The sequence below is a fragment of the Giraffa tippelskirchi genome, chromosome 2, assembly GCF_054371585.1.
Source record: "Giraffa tippelskirchi isolate mGirTip1 chromosome 2, T2T-mGirTip1v1.2.pri, whole genome shotgun sequence".
In the NCBI taxonomy this organism is placed as follows: Eukaryota; Metazoa; Chordata; class Mammalia; order Artiodactyla; family Giraffidae; genus Giraffa; species Giraffa tippelskirchi.
The window spans coordinates 181,650,085-181,674,800 of record NC_137276.1 but is presented as its reverse complement, the minus strand read 5'-3'; the positions used below and the strand labels follow the sequence as shown (position 1 = coordinate 181,674,800).

At 36.6% G+C, this 24,716-nt stretch overlaps 1 protein-coding gene across 39 annotated transcripts in view; it reads left to right on the top strand.

Annotated features, from left to right (window-relative positions):
* Positions 1–24,716, top strand: part of BBX (BBX high mobility group box domain containing) — a 285,777-nt gene that overhangs the window by 146,833 nt on the left and 114,228 nt on the right. For 3 of the 39 annotated variants that reach the window (XM_081572310.1, XM_081572301.1, XM_081572302.1), the window contains one exon: positions 2,418–2,535. The exons of the other annotated variants lie outside the window; for them this stretch is intronic. The gene's annotated coding sequence lies outside the window, so the exon portion shown is untranslated. The remainder of the gene's footprint in view (positions 1–2,417; positions 2,536–24,716) is intronic. 39 annotated transcript variants of the gene reach the window in all.

The window sequence follows — 24,716 nt, the reverse complement described above, 5'->3', positions numbered from 1 at the left end:
TTTCTTTTGATGTAAAATTTACATTCACTGAAATGCATAAATCTTAAATATACATTTTCTAGATTTGATAAACTCATATACTTACCTGTGTAACTCAAATACCTTTGAAGACATAAAATATTACTACTGATAGGTGTCTCTCTTTATTCCCATTTTGTGCCTGAGGAAACTGAAACACAGTAAAATTAAACAGTCTGCCTGAGGTCACACTGCTAATTGAAGTAGAGCTGGAATGCAAGCTCTGGGAATCTGGCTGTAGGGTTTGTGCTCCTAACAGCACCCTCAGTCTGCCTGCGGATTGCCCTTACATGTCCAGGTATCCTTTTACATTCAGATGTACAAATGTCATATTAATTTATAACATAAGAATGTAGACACACAAGTAGTATGTTTGGGATTAGTGAGAGTAGAAGTGCTGTTCTGGAAATGCCTTACATCCTTGCAAGAGTATATATGGCAAGAGAAACTAAGAAGGAAAGAAGTACCTTCATCAAAATACCATGGTGAATCTCTCTGTAATGACTGTGTCTCAGCTGGCATCCTTGACTAATGTCTCCAGGTATAAAGTGACAGTCAGTCTCTTAGTGACAACACTGAGGTTCAGGAAAATCCTAAACTGCCACTTGGACAGTTTAAGGTAAATAATATTCAGTGCAGTTTTGTACTGAGCATATTTTTGCTCTACTATGTTTATTAGAAAATTGTTCATCTGTGTATGGTATATGTAGTGCTACTTGCCTTGATGTCTCAGGCTCAAATAATAGAATTAACCAATTTGGGATTTATAGTTGTGAAATTTGTAAAGCTTTTAGAAAAGAAACTGAATGGAATTCTTTGGCCTTTCCAAATTTCATAAAAATATGCATAAATATTGAAATAAATGATACTACTTTTTTGTTTGTAGTTCTTAGGTGTACTATTCCTATGAGAAGAAATTGTATCTTTCCTGCATTGTGTTCATATCACAAGCCATATATTAAAATTGACCAGTTTCTTTTGTTGTTTTGTCCCTTTATTCAATTAGGAAAAAGTACTGTCATATATATTTTAAAAAATCCTAAGTATTCAAAAAGCAAAGACAAAAAACCAAAAAACATGTAGCTAACAAAACCTAGCTTGTCACTAGAGGGCAGAACAGTACTATACTTGATTTGACAATTCAAAAAATTGCTGAACATGGGAAAATGTTGATGTACAATTGAATAGAAGTATCTTTGTATTTTTATTTTTGTGTCTTGCTGTGAAATCCACTAACATACTTACTTCACTTGTATCAAAGGAGCTTTGCTGATAATTATAGAAAATTGATCACAATTGATTGCTTGCAAAAAGGCATGATTATTTTAAGAGAGCTTCAGTATATCTCAAGAGAAAATGCAATGCTTACCAAGAGGCGCATTAAATTATTTCTACTATATGTAGTACTCTAAAGTAGAGTTGCAGTATAGACTTTAGGGTGCAGCATCATGAGAGAACATGTTTGAGACAGGTTTACTAGTGTTTAGATGTAAGAACTCATTGAAATATAGAACTTTTGATCTTTCAGCTGAAATTTGTTGAATCATTAAGATTTTGAAATTATAGTTGTAAAAGCAATGACTTAACTCTAGCCCCTTTTTTAAAATGTTAAAATTTTGTCAGTGCCTGTTCACATAGTTTTATTTCTGTTTGAAATTTTCTGTCATTCTGATGTAGTTTGATTTTGCTTTTTCTGATAGACTTTTTAAATAATTCAAGCTCTAAAATTATTCTAGTGAGTAACCTCAGCAGTTCATTGTCTGAACGCATAGTTTTATCTTAAGTGTGTAGTTTGAATTTTATTCTGTAAAAACAGTTTGGATTTATAAATGATTAATTTGTAGTAGAGAATATAGGATGTCAGTAAAAGTCCTTGAGTTTGGAATTAGAAGATTTGTGGCCCCAGTTATCATGTTCTTGCCTGTGGCCTTGGGCAAGTCACATTACCTCTCTGAAGTAACCATTGTCTAAGTTGAAGAATTGGAAAAATATTTCCATATTCACTGCTAGGTTAATTTGAGAATTGTGTTTTTATCTGTGTAGGTGTGTCTCCAAAGATGCTACTGTGTAAGGATGAATTTTAATGGATAAAGATAAATAAGCTCAGGAAAAGGTTAGAAATAACTTTGAAGTGGTCAATTATATCATAAACTTAGTAAAACAAAGGCACTTACTACAGGAGTAAATGATACAAAAAATGTGGTTTCCAACTTGAAACCCAAGTTCAAATTACTGACCTCCGCCCTGTGTCTGAGTATGTCTGACTGCTTAATCTTTCTATAACTGCTGACTATATGGCTCCTCTCACTCTGTTCTATCCTCTTGTTTATTTCCATGTTCCCTCTCTCTGTGTTTCTCCTGACTGTCTTTGGTCTCTCTCTGTGTTTTTCTTACCCCAGGCACCCTCAGGAAGACCCCAAGCCTCTAACAGTACCTGGTATCATCTCCAGCATGTTTGTAGATGTGGAGGATTCACTGGCTTATTGAGACATACCAGAGGCGAATTGTTCCACTGTAGTAAGTCAATCAGCATTTATTAAGTGACTGCTGTTTACAGAGCACAGTTGATGGTGCTTTGGGCAAAGGAGAATGAGTTAGGGCATAGCTCTGAGGAAATAAACTTGTAAACACTTCTCAGTGGCTCTTGCAAGCTAGACACATGCAAATAAAAACAATGAAGTAAAAAGCTGACAAATAATTATATAAGTGAGTTGTGTTGTTACAATACCAGGTGGTATTAATCAGGTTTCCTGCATGAGTTTAAAATTAGGTTTTGAAGTATTATTGGAAAAAGAGGGTAGAAGTGAGTAATTTCTGTGGGACTTGGCAAGCCTGTTTCCTTGCCTGTTGAGTGAGTCCCACTCAATAGTGAAAGGAGTTTCAGCCTACCGACAGATAACTTTCCTTAAACTTCCAGTCTTAGAGAAGTCAGGGTATGAAAAGAAGTACAGCTAAATTGAGACTTTCTATAAACATACGTGGTATCTGTTACCAGTTTTAGAATTTAGAGAGTTTAATGGTAAATTGTGATTATGAAGTAATAATGAGGTACTATGACATAAAGTTAATACAAACTATTAGAATATGGTCTAGGGATGCATTATAAATGCTAAGATGTATGAAAATAGTAAACTGCAGTGTAAGAAGACAGTTTCGTGTTTGTGTTAGAAATTTATTTGTGCTGTTGTATTTTAAATAGCCCTACGTACAGACTCACCCTGGCTTTCACAGTTGGATACAGTTTGAATCTCGCCTCTGCTTGCTGTTTAGTGTTGGGCAGTCTGTGAAACAGAAATCTCAGTTTTCTTCTATGTTAACTAAGGGTAAAATATTTACCTCAAAGAGTTGTTGTGTGAGTTAAAAGAGATAATTTTTTAAAGTAAGTCCTGAGTATGTACTAGGTACTTGCAGCTTCTTAAAAAGTACCTTTTAAAATAGTTTGTTAAACATAGTATTAATTTTCTGAGCACTTTTTAAAAATAGAAGTAACTCCATAGTGTTTAGAAAGTGCTATACATGAAAGGGTTATTTATTACATGTGAATAAGATAGAAATAACATTAACTTGAATAACTGAGTACCTACCACTAACTTAGGAAACAGAGCTATGCCTGGCCCAGATTCCATCAACTCTCTTTAACTACCACCACAATCCTGAGTGTTGAGTTTGTTACTTCCTTATTTTTCTGTATAGTTTTTTTCATATTTTATATATCCCCTACATCATTTTGCTTCTTTTTGAAATTTATATTAAATAATATATGTTTTCTTTTGCAATACCTATCTTGCCACTCAACATGTTTGAGAGAATCACCCTTCTTATACTTGTAATTCATTTATGATCACAGTTGTATTTTGTTGTATGAAAGTTCCACATTTTCATTATTTATCTAGTATTTATTCCATAATAAATAATAATTCCATTATTTATCCACTTTCTTTTGATGGCTATTTAGATTGTTTCCAGTTTATGTTAGAGAAAAAATTGCGAAGGAAAAAGTCTTGAGAGTCCTGTTTATGCTTCTTAACACATATATTTCTCTAGGATATATGTTCACAGGTATAAATGCAGAATCAACCCACCATGAAACTCTATAGGATCATGGCAAATGGATTTCTACAGAATTTATTACATTTTATCCTTCCGCTAGCTGAGTTTAAGTGTTTTCATTGTGTATTTCCTGTATTGTTGTTGTTTAGTCACCGAGTCCTGTCCGACTTTGCAACCCATGGACCTATCAGGCTCCTCTGTCCATGGAATTTCCCAGGCAAGAGTACTGGAGTGGGTTGCCATTTCCTTCTACAGGATATTGCCGCAGCCCAAGGATCGATCTTACTGCCAAAAGATCAATCTCACGTCTCCTGCATTGCAGGCAGATTCTTTACCACTGAGCCACCAGAGAAACCCATATCTCATATATAGTTCTTTAAAATCACTGAATTTTTGTTTAAAGAATTTTGTAACTTGTGCAGAACACCATTTAACAATAATCCTGATGACTTTTTAAAAAATTAGTTTTATCCTCTGCATCAGCTGCTTTTATTTCTCTTAGTTTTCTAGTTGTCACTTACACCTTTTCTCAAACCCAGTTAAGTCCAGACATCCTGAAATAGCTGGGAATGTTTACCAGCCAAGTTCTTTCTCCCAGGAAAGCTATGTCAAAATAATGTAATGTTCTCTTATATTTTACCAGCTATTCCTGACTAAAATTTTTAAAAATAGTTTTGGCAGGGAAATGTACACATCATTTACTGATTATTTTTTCCTTAATTTGAGTTGAAATAGAAAAAGAATGACCCATGGAGGACTGTTCGCAACCTGTGATTTGTTCCGTGTTGCAAAAGTCCCAAAAGCTTGAGTAAGTGACAGCTTGCATTTGCTAATCTTTCCCTCTTTCTCTCCTTTACCTACTTCTGTAGTTCTCAGCCGTTGGTTCTTTTGGTATCTGATTATACTTGCACAGTCCATTCCAATTTTCATATCATAGTTCCTCCTAATATTGTGCTTGGTGGTCCATGATTTTAGTTTGACTGACTTCATTGTTTTGCCTGTTTTCAAACTTGGTACTATGATCTGCAGCATTTATTTCCCAAGGTTTTCCAGGGGAGACTCCCAGGTTCCAGTCTGGTGCCTAGTTCTTGTTATTCAACAGATGTTTATTGAATGAAGAAGGGAAAAATGTAAATGGAGTAAGGACTGAAATGCCTTTTCCCTGCTCAACGGTAATAATTACCCTAAAAGCAATGGGCAAAAATCATGCATACTGTCAACAGTTCTGCATGTGGATAGCTTTGTAAACCATAAGTAGTCATTTCTTCTTGAGCTTTGCTCTATTTTTCTGTTTTTGCAAAATGAGAGTGGTAGAACAGTGATCTGTAAGAATCCTTTTGACTCCAGACTTTTTTTTACTCTGTCTCCAATTGAAATACATTGATAGTTTCTCTCGGGATTTCTGGGCACCACTACCAAAGCCTGAATCCACCTACCTTACCAGGCATTAGACTCGTCTGTGTACAGCTTCCTGCCAGTTACTGTCTCTTGTAACCATAGCAAGTGGAGCATACATCAAACTTCCCTTCTTGTTGTTTGGTTTGATTTGTCCCAGAGAAAGGTTACATTTATCTTTCTTTGAGAAAGTGTAATGAATGCCTTTGGCTTCCCACTTTCTTTCACCAGACAGCCCAGGTGTTCCATGCAAAGCTTTGAGTCCTGGCCTCTTGCTTCCCCTCCTCTTCCCCCAGCCCCATAGCTGTGACTGAGCAGAGTCCTCTCCTACCTTCTGTTCCTTGCTATTACAATTTAACCTCATGTGTTTTCTCATACACCAGCTGCCATCTTTGAGTCAGTGTTTTAACTGTCGGATCGATCCTTCCTTGATGTCGATGGGCCTGTCTTCACCTGATATTGGCGGCCAGTTGCCTGTTCCTTTCTCCTGTGGTTTCTTTGCTAGGAACTCCTCAACCCAAAGTTAATGGAAGTGAGACCTGGAGTCCCTTCCTCGTTGCCTTTGGTCCAAGTCCATCTTCCCATAGCTGTTGAAGGGACTCTCACTCTAAGATGGATTTGTGCTCAGACCCCTTTTAAGGAATTATCTGACTGTTCAGATTTTCACACGATTGCTGTTTCCTGCATCTGTTAGTTGGCCAGAGTTCCATTTTGTGAGTACCACTGAACTGCGTGGATCAAAGGCAGAGAGCAGTCTACACGGGGCAATGGGCACAAACTGTCTTAACTTTCTGTGAATTGTAAATGCTGCCGAGTCACTCCAGAGGATCTTGGCCAGAGAGCTATCTATTTGACCATTAATCATGATTAAGGAGACTTTAATCTTGTCAAAAATCTAATCTTGTCATGATTTTACAGATCTGCTTTGTGAAAAATCTCATGTGAGTCAGGCAGATTTTAGGCTAAGCAGAGAGTAAGGCAAGAGAAAAGTTTTCTAACTAACAAAATGAAAGAGGGAAAAGATTTTTAAATGAGGATTTATTTTTAATAACATTAACTTAATTCTTAATGGAATAAATAAATAATTTTTTTTTAATGTTAAAAACTCATTGAAAGACCTTGATCGAAGTTGTTAACCCTCAACCTTACCTCCAGCCTCAATACATATACAACACTGGAGATTTCCCAGGTAGCACTAGTAGTAAAGAACCTGTCTGCCAATGCAGGAGACCTAAGAGACATGGATTCAATCCCTACGTTGGGAAGATCCCCTGGAGGAGGAAATGGCAACCCACTCCAGTATTCTTGCCTGTAGAATCCCATGGACAGAGGAGCCTGGTGGGCTACAGCCCATAGGGTCGCAAAGAGTTGGACATGACTTTGCACGGACATACATCCCTGCCATGAGGAACCAGAAACCAGGCTACCTGTGATAAGCCACCCCTCCTGACTGCTTGCTTAACAAAACTCTACAAAAACATATGATGCCAAATACTCTATTCTGGAAAAGGGTGAATACCATCCTATCTCTGGAAGAACAGATTACTTTCTGTTCCTCAGAAATACAAGGAGAGAAACATCCTTTTGTGCTTTTATAAGGGGAAAATGGGAGAAATTATCTGACACGAAAACTTCACAGATAAGAGAATGCTTACTCTAACCACTCTTATATTGTCTCAGATTAATGTAAAAGGCTTGACCTATTAAGTATTCACATTAATATTTTAACTTAGTGATAAGTTTCTTTTGTAATACTAATTCACTTAGGATATCTTATTAATATAGACAGGCTTGAAAGTGCTTCTGGAAACCTACAGCACTCATTTAGTATTTTAATGTCTTTTGAGAAAGAACTATACATTCTATAATGATTACATTGCAGCAAATATTAAAAATATACTGTTGTGTTAATAAGTTGGAAAGTTGGATCATGTTTAAATATTGTAGAAAATTTGTAAATGTATATAAACAAATGATACACAATTTTCCTTTGGTGGAAACTAGGAAATGTATTTATTACAGATTTCAGACTGAATGGTCTTAACTTGGAAGAAGAATTTTTAAATGCTTAAATAAATTTTAAACTGTATTTTTACTCATTTTATATCTATTATACAGCAAAGTTAGTAATACATATCAAAGTAAGCTCAACTTAGAGCTTTATGTACTCATATAATTATACAAAATACAGATTTATCTCTATTACTAAAAAGCATCTTATTAAAATAGTTCTAAATTCAGTGACTTCATTCAAATTTATGTGTTGTTGGAATAGCAATATTTTGTGTGGAAGTTTATGTCTGGGTAATAAAACAGTGAAATGTTCAATGGGTTTGCAATTTTGGCCAAAAAAATGAGAAATGAATCTGTTTTCCTGAAGTTAATTTCCATTCATTATCTCAGTTGCAAAATCCACATTTCTAGAACACTGGGTGTTACTACATTCGAAAAATAAATCACTGAGTCTTTTTTTGTTTAATCAATAGAACAGAAAGTAGAGCGGCAGCACTTTGATATTGCTAATTGTTTTGAGGGATCAGGACTCCCAGGAAGCTCCCCTAGGCATCATCATATTGTTAAAGATCACTAAATATAATATTCTTCTGTATCAGTGCCAAACTTTTTCTCCCACAAAAAATTTCCTCAGATTCTGTGCATCGCTTTTGTGCTTCCCCAGTGGATACCTTACTCCCTTTCCCTGTGCTAGCCAAGCACCATGTCTCATTTCAATGATGGCATCATTGCCCTTAGGTTATAAGGTCTGTTGTGTGTGTGTGTGTATTTTTGTTTGTTTTTGGAGTATATTAGCTTTAAGGTGTTGTCTTTAGTTTCTGCTGTACAGCAAAATATAAGGTCTGTTTTGAGCTTAGAGGAATCTTGGCTGCTGTTTTTATCCATTTATAGTTATTTGCTGTTACTTAGCCCATACCCTGGGTGTTGTTGTTTAGTTTCTTAAGTTGTGTCTAACTCTTTTGCAGTCCTATGGACTGTAGCCTGCCAAGCTCCTCTGTCCATGGGATTCACCAGTCAGTAATACTAGAGTGAGTTGCCATTTCCTTCTCCAGAAGATCTTCCCAATCCAGGGATCGAACCTGCATCTCCTGAATTGCAGGCAGATTCTTTACCACTGAACCACCAGGGAAGCCCTACACTGGGTAGATGGCAGTGTTACTTTCTGTGAGTTTCAAGCTCCCCTCTAAACACAGTATTTGTATGTTCGTCAGTTAGTATCTTTCAACTGTGCAGAACCACTCTGGACCTCGGGAACTGGGTGCTCTGGAACACTTGAGTCAGAGAACATCTAGATCTCAGTGCTGGTGCAAGAGTGAGTGAGTGTGATTTTCACTGAATGGAATCATCCAGTCAGCTGTTCTGTCAGGATTAAAGTTCATCAGCACAGCTTTTCTTCAGCTCTTCCTGGAGCTTATTCAAGGATTGTTTCTTTTTCCTTGAAACTTTAAAAAAACATGGCCAGAGATTTTTTTTTTGGTCGTCTGTTTAAAATTATTTGCATTTAAATAATTTCCAAGACAGTTTTCATTGAGAGGTTCTGGCTCTTTTACTCTTTATACTTATTATAGTAAGGATGAGTGAAATTGCGATGGGATTATGTTCTCTTTCTTCCTTTGCATTTTTCTGGGGACTTAACAGTTATGGAGAGAATGAACCTGAAGAAGTTTAACTTACAGGATTTAAGCCTATCATTTTCAGCGAGGGACTTTCTGTATAAGACTCACTATCAATGGTTAACAGGCTGATGATGGTGCTGTGGATGTGTCTGTAGTGAAGGTAAAAACAATAAGAGGCCGAGTGACAGATTTAAATAATCATTCAAGACGATAACAGAAGGTCGCAAGGAAATTGGCTCATGTTGTAGGGAATTAAGAAATTTGGAGGAAGGGAATGTTATTCTCACCTGCATAGAGAGGAAGAAAAAAGGAGCGGTTTAAAATAAGGGATCCCTGGGCAAATAAAAGAAGGAAAGGAAGTACTCAAATGCAGGAAGCCAGGGCTTAAATGTATCTTCTGGGATACTGGATATAGAGAAAGGCAATGGAAGTTTAGGGCCAGGTTTTGTGTGTTTTGTGGGGAGAATTAGGAATGAGGCAGGGAGGGCAAACAAAAGATATGGAATGCCTGTTTAAGGCATTCAATTCTGGAACTAGACTGAGAAGTGCCACTGAAGAGTTTGGATTCACGGAATGAAAGGCTTCAAGTTTCACTCTGAGTAAATCTACTGATAAAGATTAGTTTGGAAATGGAGATGATCATTTAGAAGTTACTGTAAGCATTTCTTGAGGTGAGGTGGCGCCAAAGAACTTGTAGAAAAAAATACATTCATTCATGCTTTTTTTTTTTTTAAGGAAATATATAAGGCAACATATGTGAGGCATTCTAGAAGGGATTTTACGTATCATCTGTTTCCATTCTTACCATCCTATGAAGAAGATACCAGCCTACTTTTATAGATGAGTGAACAGAGAAGACCTTGAATTTGATAACTAATAGTGTTAAAATTTCATAGCCAGGCATATCTGAATGCCAAGTCCACCCTTTCCTACTCCCTTGCTCTGACTCATGAAGCATGAAATGGAGAACAGATGAACTTTTTATTCCTGATTTGATTTGTCATAGACTCTTTTCTTAGGAATTATTAAATGGATCCAAATTAAGATGATAGTTGTGCATATTCTTATTAATATAATCATATGTATGTCAGTACACCTGAGTTCGAGTTTGATAAAGATGTTATATGTTAGATTTAGCTATTTCTCAATCACAACATTTGGGAAAATAGCTCCTTTCTGATAATTTAGAGGACAATATCAATTGACAGAATTTGGATCAATGATATTTTATATCACTTTAGAATAAATAAGAAGAGATATTTCCTACCAAATAGTAATTTTGGTATATAGCAAATGAAATCAGTGTCCCAGTTTCCTAGAATAAAATTATAGCATAAACTGGAACAGTTGTTTAGAAAAGAATGTTTTGGTTAATTTTTCTTACTGATTGAAAGTATCTAGAAAAGTTTTAATATTTGTAAATCAATCTAGAAATGTTAGTATGCAATTGAATTTCTTAGTAATAATTAGTGAAACTTTTTTTAAGGGAAAATGATCTTGGTGTTGTCACTCTAATGATTAACACTTATTTTACAGTTTAAAAAATACACAGTATATAAAAGAGGTGGGAAATTTGAGGAAGATACAGACATCCAATGAATTGCCCACTACCAACACTAACAAACTCTTCACCTCCTGCCTAAAATGTTCTGGAAGGTTGTTGTGGGGTTTTTTGTTTTTGTTTTTTGAAGTCTTTTAAACAAAGTAGCTTGTTTTTATAATTCATGACTTTTTCTAAAACAAGTTCTTCCTGACACCCCTTCTCCCCACAACACACACACACGTATGGTTAATGGAAGAATTTTGGTTAGTTGCTTCCTGGTTAAATGAGATTTACATATGTATTTACACATGTATTTACATATGTATAAATGAGATTTTCTGTTTCATCCTCCAACTATGCCAAGTGGAGGCCTTTCTTTTTAATCTTAATTTTTATTTCTCTTTGTATAACCTGCATTTCCTTCAGCAAAAACATTTTCAGTTTCACAAATAAGAACCAGCTGTCTGAAATATGTTCATTGACTCAGCTTAGTGTCTGCAGTTGCCCAACAAAAGTTTTTTGATTTGAGTAGTGTAAGGAAATAAAAATAAGCTTTCAGATTAGGTTTTGGCTGCTGTAGTAAGAGCTTCTGTCTGTAACTTGAAGTCTTGAGTTCATATATAGTGCAATCTTATGTTGAAATTTGGACAGATATGAGCCTAAATACCAATGCAGCTGTTAATAACTAATCTTAAGTGATAATATGCTTCCGATTTTTCTCCTGAATTATTTCTTTGATCCTCAAAGGAAAACATTGAATCGTCACCTCAAGATTGACGTGACAAGGGATATATCTCAATAGTCTTCACAAGATGAAAAAAAAAATTGTAATTTTATGTGCATGCTATTTGGTAAGAAGTGATGAATGCTTTAGTTCACTGAAGAAAATCAATCCAAAGAATGAAATGGACAAAGCCAGAAGCATATTGAGGATGATGTCCCAAAAGACTTTTAGAAACTGTAAAATTGAGTGCAGTGGTATAAAACTATTCACACATTTATTAGATCCATGTAGGACTGCAAACTGATTGTTTCCTTGAGAGACTGTTGCTGTAAATATTTAGGGAGAAAGAGAGTGTTGATAAGTGTCTGGCATGACTAAATATTCACCGTGGACAAGTATATTAAAAGAATAAATTGTATTTCAGTTAGAAATACAGGTTACTTTTAGGATTCTGGTGTTTTTTGTTTGTTTGTTTGTTTGAGACTGTTTTCATGAAAATCATATACCTTCAGAAGTTTTCACTTGTGACTCTTCATCCCTGATGGGTACAGAAAAATTAATAATGGTTGAGAAAAGTCCTAAACATCAAATTATGACCATTGACTAAACTCATAATTAAAACTTGGCAGATTGGAAATGCAGCCTCCTGCTTGATTACTTTTAGATGAAATTAATTTTATGTCTGGAATGGTGAATTGAGAAGTAGAGCAGATGTTTTAGAGTCACTTATGTGAAACCTTAAGAATCTCTTCACCTTAGCTCCCCAGGTGTAAAATAAGTGCGCTAAGTATTTTATGTTTTCTTACATAATTCTTCGCTCAGGTTATTTGAGAAAGATTGTTCTTATTCTGAGGTTACAATTTGAAAAGTAAATATTGGGAGGATTTGACCTATTAGTAGAAAAGTGCTAGCTACTTTATAGAGACATGTGATGCAAAATGATATTTTTAAGTTAAAGAAGATCTAGGATTACATGACTGAAGTTTTCAAGCTTCGTTGAATGTGGCATTTTGTGAAAAGAACCTAGGTTGAAAATGTTTTGTAGTTCAGGTAGAAACTTTATGGAACGTTTACTGTGTTTTTGTATTTGTGGTATGCTGTACGGTCATGTATGGATGTGAGAGTTGGACGGTGAAGAAAGCTGAGCGCCGCAGAATTGATGCTTTTGAACTGTGGTGTTGGAGAAGACTCTTGAGAGTCCCTTGGACTGCAAGGAGATCCAATCAATCCATCCTAAAAGAGATCAATCCTGGGTGTTCATTGGAAGGTCTGATGTTGAAGCTGAAGCTCCAATACTTTGGCCACCTCATGCGAAGGGTTGACTCATTGGAAAAGACCCTGATGCTGGGTAGGATTGGGGGCGGGAGGAGAAGGGGACGACAGAGGATGAGATGGTTGGATGGCATCACCGACTTGATGAACATGGGTTTGGGTAGACTCCGGGAGTTGGTGATGGACAGAGAGGCCTGGTGTGCTGCAATTCATGGGGTCGCAGAGAGTCGGACACGACTGAGCGACTGAACTGAACTGTACTGTCACTAGTTTCTTGAGATATAGGATACACCCTCAGTGTAAGGTGTAAATTATTTAGAAGTTGAAGTAGGGGCTGGTATAAAAAAGTACATGCAACAGATGAAGAATATAGACTACTGTTGTTTTCTTTTTTTTAAACTTGGTTCTGTAGTCTATTGGAATATATGGTATGTTGAGTTGATTAAACCTTTCTAGGGTAGTATAATAATCTCATAATGAATTTCTCATAGGTCTGAATTCCTTCTTAGTTCCTATATATTGTTTTGTCTTTTTCCGCAAGGTGCTTGGCAAAGCAATGTATGCTCAGTATATTTGTTTTGAATGTTGAGTGACTATTGCTCTTTTTGATGGAACAAATTTAATGACATGAATTTTAATAAAACTTTTACACTTTGAAAGTGTCAGTGATTTGCTTTCTTGTTTTAAAAAGTATTAAATGGATAAATGTTAGTTATTATTAAATGTTACATTTTTAGACTTTTCTCGATCTAGAAGGAAAGATTAACCCTAGGAGTGACCTTGTTACCCCCGGTGCAAGTTCCTGAGCAGATTTCTTCATTTTGACCTGCATTTCCTGTTCTTTCAGTGAGAGGTTTAAACTGGATCTTTAAAGTTTGTTCTAACTCTGTAAATCTGTGATTTTGAATGAGAATAAAGTGGAAGTTCAAAATAAATATGAGTATTACTAAATCAAGTTATTGAGGTTAACAAGAGGAGGAGTTCCACATTTATGATGTTTTAGCAGAATTTTGATGAGGAAGAAAAGAGAATAAGTTGGTAGAGAAAACATTCCTTCTAGAAGTGATGCAAGGAGTTGCACACAGCTTTGTGTGGGATGCAGTGACAGTGAGATCTGTTTGTTTCAAACAAATAAGTAAGCTAAAGAATTTTTATATTCTGTGTCAAAAAGTTCAATTTCTGATAAAATGGTCATTTAAAATCTGTTTATAGTAAACTTTTATTCTATATTTCTTTTAAACCCCTGGCATATTAGCTTCATTAACCACCCACACCACACCCCACCCCTCCAAAGCATAAGAGTTGTATTATTCATTCACTCTTTAACTGGGTTGTATTATCTCCCCACAAAGCTACAAGCATAGCCAAAAGTTAAAAAATTGTCAAACTGTTGGAGAATAAAAATAATGCCGTTTTAGATCAAAATGTATCTTCTTCACAATAAAATTTTCCTTTTTACAAATTGTTCTTGGTAAGAGAACAAATTATTAGTAAGACCTAAAAAAAAATTCAAATTTTTTTCTTAGAAATACTGAGATGTTAGTCTACTATAAACTGTTTCAAAAATTAATGTTACATATTACATGCAGAATTATTTTCAAAATCAAGAAGACTATTTGATAAAAATACATTTCCTAATACCTAAATATGTACCTTTTTTTAATCTGATAGTTTGTTTTCATCTAAAAGACTAATAGAACAGTGTCTGTGAAGGAGCACCTGTCTTCAGTGACAGTCCTCAAGTATTTCATTTATGCTGGAGGCAGAAATAAACTGCTTTTTACAGAGGGGTGTGACCACAAAAGTAAATTCTTCTCCTTTTTGAAAAATAAAATGCATTCAAGCTTACATGTGATGTGTTTTGAACAAAATCATTAATAATACTCATGAAGATACATTTTTCAAGGGAAAAAAGCCTGTAAGTAAATCATCTGTAATTGCCTTAAAAGTTGGAAACAAGTGCTACAGGAGTCCAAAAATGAGGCATTCAGATGTAAATACCTTTGAGAATTCTCAGACTGTGTAAGTAGCCTTAAAAATAGTTCCTGTTGATTCTATTTGATTCATTTAATAAGTACCAGTAATGCCTTTGATCTAGAAAAGGTGCATGTGAATGTTTTTCTAAACAGTTACATCGTGTAATTCCTGAGTCATGGTCTCACTACCCTTTTAATTTTTCACAGATTAGTCCGTGTTTATAATGTTAACATAAAAAGATCTCCTTTGTAATGATTTGAAAGTTATATCATTTTGAAAGTTTCGAACTGGAACCGGTTGCACCAATAATGACTTTGGGACACTTGACATTTAGCTGGATGACTGATCCCAGTGTATAGCTGCCAAGTAAAGGGAAGACCTTGAGGCCTGCAATGTGTAGAATTGCTTTGACTCACTCCGGTCCCCTGGCAGCCGTGGCAGCCTGGCGGCAGCAACACCACATCTCTGCACTTGCACATTTGAAAGCTGCTTTTCTTAGGCTCCCACAGCAGTTTGTATAGAGGAGGAGCCAAAGTAAGATGTCCACAGAGACTGTCTCAAAAGCAATTCACTTGTAAACTACAAAGAACCTCTTTTAAAAAGATCTGGTCCTATCACTACACTCCACAGACTTCTGTTTAACGCCTTTGCTGAAGATGCAATGTTAGAGACAGACCGGATAGATTTTGTTGTGTTGAAGTCTATTGTAGAGTGTTTTCAAGAAATAGAGCCTTAGAAAAATTTAGAGCTAGATGGGCCTCTTCGGAGCCAGATGGAGACAATGGAGATTCAGACGTTAGATGACTTACCCGAGGCATGCTCCCGCTTAGATTCAGTATTTGTGTCCACAATTTCAGACTTTCACTTACTGTGTGTTTACTGGGTCAGAAATATCACCCTATGCATAGTAAGATAAATAGCAAAGTAATAACAAAAAAGACATTTTTAACTGTAGATTAAAAGTCAGAAGCATCAATTGCTCCAAATAAGGCAGAAAGGCCGCAGAAAAAAGTTTCATTCAGATCCTGGAAATTGCAACTAATTCAGAGCTGAAAGATTGTGTGATGTGTATATGCTTACTCTTTGAGATATGAGAGGTAAAAGTAACAGTTTTGAGAGGAATTAGAACTTTTCTTAAGTAAGTTAGCCTCTGCACTTCTGTTTATCCTGAGAACTCCTGGATCTCACTTTGGAGCACCTGTTGAAGAGATGGTGTCTCCCTAGCTATCGAAAGCTTAAGGACCATGCTGGTGGGAGCAAGAAGCAGCTCCTCTACCTTCTCAGTAAACAGTAATGGTTCCCACTTCAGTAACTGCTGCGTCTGTTCCCTCTTCTCTTGATCCCCTCCTCGAAAAGGCTGATGTAAATCTCTCCATAGAAGGTACATTGCACCGACCCCACTGTATTTTCTTTGATGATGCTGAAGAAACTCACAGTTCCAACACTTCTCTTTGCCCTACATGCACATCTCGGCAGCAGTTACCATGTGGACTTTTTAGACTGAAAATGAAACTGTAGTACTTAAGAATTTAATGGAAACACTCCATTTCTGTTTGAAGAAAAATAAAAAGGCAGCACAATATAGTGGAAGAAGCAGTGAAAAAGTGTTAGTCACTCAGTCGTGTCCAGCTCTTTGTGACCTCATGGACTGTAGCCCGCCAGGCTCCTCTGTCCATGAGATTTCCCAGGAAAGAATACTGGAGTAAGTTGCTGTTCCTTCTCCAGGGGATCTTCTCCACCCAGGGATCAAACCAGGGTCTCCTGCATTGTAGGCTGACGCTTTACCGTCTGAGCATTATAGTGGAAAGGGTTCTAATTTTCTGATTAAGAGGACTAGATCCTCACTCTGCCATTAATTCATTTGGTGAACTTGAGCTAGCCTTTGACCTCTGTGGATCTTGGTTTTCCTCATCTGTAGATTGGAGGATGCAGTGACCTCCCAGGATTGATTCTGAATTTGCAGTCCCTGTCATTTTGTAAAATGAAGCATCTCATTTTTAGAAGAGTAACTCCTTAAACAGAAATTATCCTGTAAATTATCCCATAAATATGACACCCAGGAACAATAGTAAAACATGCAAAATTTTCCTGAAGATGTCAGTTATAATTGGTTGTGAATAACTCTTTTTTGAGTCAGAACTTTCCATTTCATCAGTGCGTATAATATTCTCCAAATAAATTGGTCATTTCTGTTTTACAGTACGGGACTCTGAAAATATCTAGACAATTAGAAACTTCTAAAAATATTTATAGACTGCTTCTAAAGGCAAAATATTGAGTCTATTACTAGGAAAATTTAGATAGATATTTTCATGTATATTTTACATAAATGGATTTCATCTGTTTAAGGCTAGCCCTAAACTTTCATCTGAATTATCACATACTAAAACTATTAAACACTTAGATACCTCAGCCTTTTACTTTACTTCAATTTTGTATTTATTTCGCTTTAATTCTTTTCATTAATTTCATTTTTAATTGGTGATAACTTGTGTTGCTGCCATCACTAATGGCAAACAAGGGCCTTTGCAGCTTGTACAAATGCTTTGCTGGAAACGCTGCTGATTTCTAAATACCAGATATAGCTTATTTAGACCAAGTGAATTTGTTTTCATATAGTGTAGAGCAGAAGTTATAGTAATATTAGTAATGCTAATATTTTATTGTTATCAACTGAAATATTAGTAATGCTAATATTTATTATTATCAACTGAAATGAATGATAAAATCATATTAAATTGGATCTCCTTTCTAGCTTATGTATGGTATTGTTAATAGATCCTGGAACACTTAGAAGATAATTGGACTCTTTTTTGTTCTCTGTGGCGATGGCAGAGGTTCATCTTGAGATATATAATCAATATTATCAGTCAGAGTTTGCTGGAGTCCAGCTCCAGCAGGTCCAGGGGTTCCCTCAGGATGGATGGCGTCGGCGATGCAAGTGAGAAGACACAGCGAGTCTCGGCGTTTCCAAGTGTCTCCCAAGTGTCTTCCAACTTTATTATTTTTAAGACAGCTTTTATATTTTTTGTGGTACATAGAAACAAATGTAAAGTATAGAGTCATACCAATTCAGCTTAGTGGGCATACCAATTTAACTTAATGGGCATATGAATTCAGCTTAATGGGCCTATCAATTCAGCTTAATAGGCCAGCAGTTTTGACCTTCATCGAAACCCGTTTGCATGTTTTTAGTTACCAAAAGCCTCATTTTGTTTACATCATCTTCTGGCCTGGGGGCCTGCTAACATCTTGTGACTCTCCATTGATAAGGGTTGATCAGTCAGAACACTTTTGTATCAGGCACAGCAGGAAAGAATTCATCAATAGAAAGTTTCAAGGTAAAACCTGTTTTCGGTAATTTACTCTATGCCTTGAGCTTAACAGAAAAGAATGCAGTTCCATAAAGTCAAAGAACAGCAAGCTGAAGTTCAGCTTTAAGTAAGAATCATCAGTTAAATCAACAATTGTCTTATTATAAATTTTTAACTATTATGCTTTCATTATATAGGCTAAATACGTTAAGAGTAAAAACATAGTGAGTAAATATAGACTAAGTAACAGTTTCATAAAGCAATATTTCTTATATTTCCTAACAAGCCTTTTTTCCTGCGAAGGGTTTTGTGCCCATAGGGGCTTTGTGTGCGGTGGCTCTCAATGCTGTTTTATTATTAAGGAGCAGTTATACACATTAGCTCCAAAGGCACAGGTACATTTATTAAACAAACTAATATGTTAGCAAAAGGAATTTAGATCAGCATATTCTATATCCCAGATAATTTTATTTAGGGTGCTACCGTTCAGGGGCCTTGTTGATTTGAGGTTTCAGAATGATCTATTTTAGAAGGGAATCAGGAAAGGCCTTTTGCCTAAGTCACAGAAAATAAGAAGAGGTTTATTATAGTAAACATCAGAAAGACAGATATCTTTAAGGTGAGCGCTGAGGCAGCCTTCCGAGAATCCCTGAGGCCTGAGAAGCCGTGCTCAATCATTCCTCTTTCCCATGACTCTGTCATGGGTGGGATCTCGTGGGCTGGCTCCCGGCAAGAGTTGTGTTTATCCACCAGCTCAGTTCAGTAACTGGTGAGGAAGTACTGTGAGGGATAGCAATTTCCTCATACAGTATAGCTATTTTTGTTGAGATATAACATTATATTAGTTTCAAGTATACAACATAATGATACAGTATATGTGTGTGTATATGTGTGTGTATATATATATATGTGTGTATAGTAAAATGCTTACCGCAATAAGTCTAGTTAACATTCATTGCCACACAGTATTCTTCTTGTGATGAGAACTTTTAAGACCTACTCTCTTAGAAACTTTTAAATATGTAATTTAGTATTATTAACTGTGGTTACCAGGCTGTACATTATATCCCCAGGACTTACTTATTTTATAACTGGAAGTTTGTATCTTCTGACCACCCAAGTAGCTTTTCTAAAGATTACTTCACAGCATGTAAGTGTAAGCAGAGAATCTTGATAAAAGCATCCACTAGATGGCACTTTCTATTTGTGATAAGAATCAGCCCTGTAGCTCTCTTGATGAGAGGGTATAATTGAAACAGAAAATATCTTTCTCTGAAGGTTGGATGTTCATAAATATCTGGACTCAGAAGAGCTTTAAAATAATTCTAAAGTGAAAAGCCTTATCAGTGATTTTGTCATGTTGCCTGCTCATTGTAAGGAAAGTTTCTACATCATCCCTGACATGTTCTCAAACACATGACTTTGGTAAAAGGAGGAAGACTGCTTTCCTAACCATATTAAGTTCTTAATTTTATTTTTAAAAAACATAAAAAAAAGTGGTCCTCTGTTAGAATAGCCGTCAGTTAGAAAATAATGTATGTTTTCTGCCAGATGTAGGACATTGTGCTTAGATTCAAATTATATATTTGGTGTGGTTCCAAAGTTCTTTTTAAGATAAGGTTCTAAAAAGCACTGGACTGATCCTGTGGAAAATATGTGATATTTGAGTTCAGTCTTCAAATAGTTAATTATAAATATGCTAATAATCCTATTCTGCATTTTGCATACAAATTTATGAATGATCTGGTTAATCTCTGTTTAGCCAATGAGTATTTTTAAAAGCTTATTCCTTATGAAAGCTTACAGGATACCCCAATGTTTTCTTACTTTTGGTTTTTGAATTATTTTTACTTGCCAAAAACTTAACAAAGGAAGAAAAACTCAGTCCTGTTATATAGAGATAATGTTGTGAACAATTTAGTGCTTATTTTTCCAGGATTCTCTCTTTTTTTTTTGTCTGTGCATATATAACCATATATATTAAGTCATATTTTTATAAAATAAATTACAATCTTCTTATTTTATGAACCTGTTCCTTCTTTTTTTATTTGACAGTTTATCTCATAGCTCTTAATGTCAATAAAAGAATTTTCATATTACTCCTTTTAAACTAGTCTCCCACTGCTTATATTTTTGTTTCCCCCTGGATTTTTCTACCCATGGAATTTTGAAATGCAGAAGTATTCGTTTACTTATAATATTTACTAATAAGAGCACTAGATTAAAGCAGCATGAGTCAGCCTAGCACAGCATCTATTGATAAGTTAAGTTCTCAATATTGAATAAATTGGTTCAGTCAGTTCAGTTGTGAGACTCTTTGCAACCCCATGGACTGCAGCATGCCAGGTTTCCCTGTCCATCACCAACTCCCGGAGCTTACTCAAACTCATGTCCCTTGAGTCAGTGATGCCATCCAAGCATCTCATCCTCTATCAGCCCCTTCTCCTCCCCCCTTCAATCTTTCCCAGAATCAGGGTCTTTTCCAATGAGTCAGCTCTTCGCGTCAGGTGGCCAAAGTATTGCAGTTTCAGCTTCAGCATCAGTCCTTCCAGTGAATATTTCCTTTAGGATGGACTGGTTGGATCTCCTTGCAGTCCAAGGGACTCTCAAGAGTCTTCTCCAACACCGCAGTTCAAAAGCATCAATTCTTAAGCGCTCAGCTTTCTTTATCGTCCAACTCTTACATCCGTACATGACTACTGGAAAAACTGTATCTTTGACTAGACGGACCTTTGTTGGCAAAGTAATGTCTCTGCTTTTTAATATGCTGTCTAGGTTGATCATAGCTTTCCTTCCAAGGAGCAAGCATCTTTTAATTTCATGGCTGCAGTCACCATCTGCAGTAATTTGGGAGCCCAAAAAAATAGTCCCTCACTGTTTCCATTGTTTCCTCATCTATTTGCCATGAAGTAATGAGACAGATGCCATGATCTTAGTTTTCTGAATGTTGAGTTTTAAGCCAACTTTTTCACTTTCCTCTTTCACTTTCATCAAGAGGCTCTTTAGTACTTTTTCACTTTCTTCCATAAGGGTTGTGTCATCTGCATATCTGAGGTTATTGATATTTCTCCCATCAATCTTGATACCAGCTTGTGCTTCATCCATCCTGGCATTCCACATGATGTACTCTGCATATAAGTTAAATAATCAAGGTGTTTTGACTATATGAGGTTAATGAAATAAAGTTGATTTGATTGTTTATATTCTGTGATTAATTATAGTGATGACGATATAATAATAATAGCAAATTCTAATATATACTTAGACTTATTTAAGCAAGGCAGTACCCTTAAGTAGCTTATACACAAACACATACAAACATATTGGTTTAATCCTCACAGTGTGGTAGGACTGTTGTTCCCCTTTTTGTAGATGAGGATGCCAAGGCATAGAGAGGTTACTTGAACTAGGTAGCACAGTTAATTATTTGTTGATCTGAATTAATTATTGGACATTGTGCGTGCTACGTCGCTTCAGTCAAGTCCAGCTCTTTGCAACCCTCTGGACTGTAGCCTGCCAGGCTCGTCTCTCCATGGTATTCTCTATGTAAGAATACTGGTGTGGTTGCTGTGCCTTCTTCCAGAGGATCTTCTGGACCCAGGGATTGAACCCACATCTCTTATATCTCCTGCATTGGCAGGCAGTTTCTTTACCACTAGCACCACCTGGGAAGCCCAGAACTTTTGTTGGACATGGTAAAAGTTCTGAACTGTGGACAAGAAATATGCTAATAGCAAGTATTTTGTGAAGATGACACAAAGATACGTAATTTTTAACTTGTTTCAAATGTATAAGCCATGGTAATTATTTGATGTGTATTACCCAGAATTTAGGCTCATGGAAATTTCTGGGCTTTGATGCAGGGCAGGCATTTACAGTGGATAGTCTGGTAGCAATGAACAGCACCAGTAAGAGAGTCGGATCTGAGTTCCAGGAATCAAGAAAGGCTGGGAGGAACAAGTGTAAAGCAGAGTGTAATTTAAGATTTCAGGTACTTCTTGCCCCTCAGTGTTACTGTGCCCAGAAGGCGGTCAGTCACTGACAAGTGAGTCCTATTTTCGGATAATGGACAGCCAAAAAGGCCAGACTTGCTTGTTGTCCACATGGGACTGTTTGGTTCTGAGAAAAGTTGTTTGCAGAGCAGAGTTGAGGGTGACATAAATATGCTGGCTTTCCATTAACTAGAGCTTCCCCTAAGCAGGGGCTTCCCAAGTGGTGCAGCAGTAAAGAATTCATCTGCCAATGCTTAGGAGATGCAAGAGATGCAGGTTCGATCCCTAGATCCAGAAGATTCCCCTGAGGGAGGAAATAGCAGCCCACTTAAGTATTCTTGCCTGGAAAATGCCATGGACAGAGGAATCTGCCAGGCTGCAGTCCATGGGGTTGGGTCACAGAGTCGGACACGCACACCACACCACGCCAGGGCAGACTCATTGACCAAATTACAAAAATATTAGGATTTGCATACCTGAAGGAGACAGAAGTCATGAAAACAACTATTTAATGTAATATTTATAGGAGGCCGCTGTAATATTTATAGGAAACCTGTTCTGACAAGGGTAAATCAATTTAGATAGCTCGTATGTAATCAGCACAATAGAGATAGAAATATTAACTCACACAGAAGTTTTATGACATAAGAATTAATGATCAGAGGTCACATAGAAAATATTCAAGCTGATAAATGATGCCTTAAGAGTATAGTGTAGGTTTGCTATATTTAAAATGGATGACCAACAAGGACCTACTCTATAGAAGATAGAATTCTGCTCAATGTTATGTGGCATCCTGGATGGGAGGGGAGTTAGGAGGAGAATGGATACACGTATATGTATGGTTGAGTCCCTTCGCTGTTCACCTGAACATTGCTAATCAGCCCAATACAAAGTTTTGTTTTGTTTTTTTTTAAGTGTAGTGTATGTGAGCCTTGCATATTCCTGAAAATGTGCAGAGTGGGGTTGATGTGATGCAGGTGTTAATGAATAGTCACTGTGGGGAAAGCCCTATGAGGCTTGTTTTTTAGAGTGTTTTTTGATGCTTTCAAATTGTGGTGCTGGAGAAGACTTTTGAGATTCCCTTGGATTGCAGGGAGATCAAACCAGTCAGTCCTAAAGGAAATCAACCCTGAATATTCATTGGAAGGACTCATGCTGAGGCTGAAACTCCAATACTTTGGTCACCTGATATAAAGAAATGACTCGTTGGAAAAGGCCCTGATGCTGGGAAAAGATTGAGGGCAGGAGGAGAAGGAGAAGGACAACAGATGGTTGGATGGCATCACTGACTCAATGGACATGAGTTTCACCAAACTCTGGAGACAGTGCAGGACAGGGAAGCCTGACATGCTGCAGTCCATGGGATCGCACAGAGTCGGCTGTGACTTAGCAACTAAACAGCAGCAACAATTATTTTTAAAATGTGGATCTTTAAAAAATTTATTTTTATTGTGTTTTGGTTGTGCTGTGTCTTCGTTGCTGTATGCAGGCTTTCTCTAATTGTGACTAGTGGGGGCGACTCTTCGTTGCATTGCATGGGCTTCTCATTGTGGTGGTTTCTCTTGTTGCGGAGCACAGGCTGTGAGTGCGAAGGGTTCAGTAGTTCCAGCAACGGGCTCAGTAGTTGTGGCACAGAAACTTAGTTCCTCCACAGCTTGTGGAATCTTCCCAGACCAGGGATTGGACCCGTGTCCCTTGCATTGGCAGGCGGATTTGTATCCACTGTGAATTTTTATATATTGGGTTTATTTAGAGCAATGATTCTTAATTGAGGGGGCGTGGTTCATACTACTCCCATCCGCCTCTCACCTTGGGAGTGTTTGGAAAGCTGTGGGACATTATTTGTCTCCGTGATTAGGGAATTCTACTACTTGAGATTGAAGGTGGGGATGAACCAATGGGAAAGGAGCTACAATGTATGTTGACTCAGCAAGGAGTGGAACAGTTTTGCCTAGTAGAGAACTCTCCCACCCAAAATGCCAAAAGCATCCTCAGTAAGAAATGCTGATTAACAGTAAAGGATATTCCTGTAAGTTGAGCAGAACCAGATAAGTAATTGAACATTTCTGCTCTTCAGATTCTGAGGCTTCACACCACATGCATAAAGAATAAGGATGGTACTATAAATCCTGTAGAAATTCTGGAGATTTCTATACTTCTATTTCATTAAATTATCTTGTGGATAGTTTTACTCAGTGACTTAACTGAGGGTAAACTTTTATCTCTTAGTCTCAGAGTAAAGCTAGCAGCAGGAGTGCTGTAGATACAAATTAACCAAATCTAACACCTACTGGCTATACAGGTCAACCTAGATCATGCAGGAGGCTACACTGAAAGCATGTTCTCAGCCACTATTGATAATGTAATCAAATGCAAAATAAAATGACACGCAGTCAACATTCTTCATAACAGTGCAGTGTAATGATATCCAAAAGAAAATATATAGTTGGTGAGGAAAAAACTCAAGTTTTATAAGCATACTACAGATAAAAATAATTCATCCCTTTCTTTTTAGAAGCAGATGTTGAATACATTCATTCATGATGATGTTAGGAACATGGATGAGGTGAGCAGGGACTGAAGGGAAGAAAGAAGCTTTAAGTTGCTAGAAACTTTTCATTAGGAAGGAACATGTACTAGCTTTCTTTCAGTGTTTTATGTTGTTGAGTTTACAGATGATTCACTATGATTTCTTGAGCCATTTCTGACATTTGTCTCCAAGTTTAGTTATTTGTATAGGACAGCTCGTTCATTCATTTATCATTTATTGGATGCATTCTTGGTAGTCCGTATGTGTCA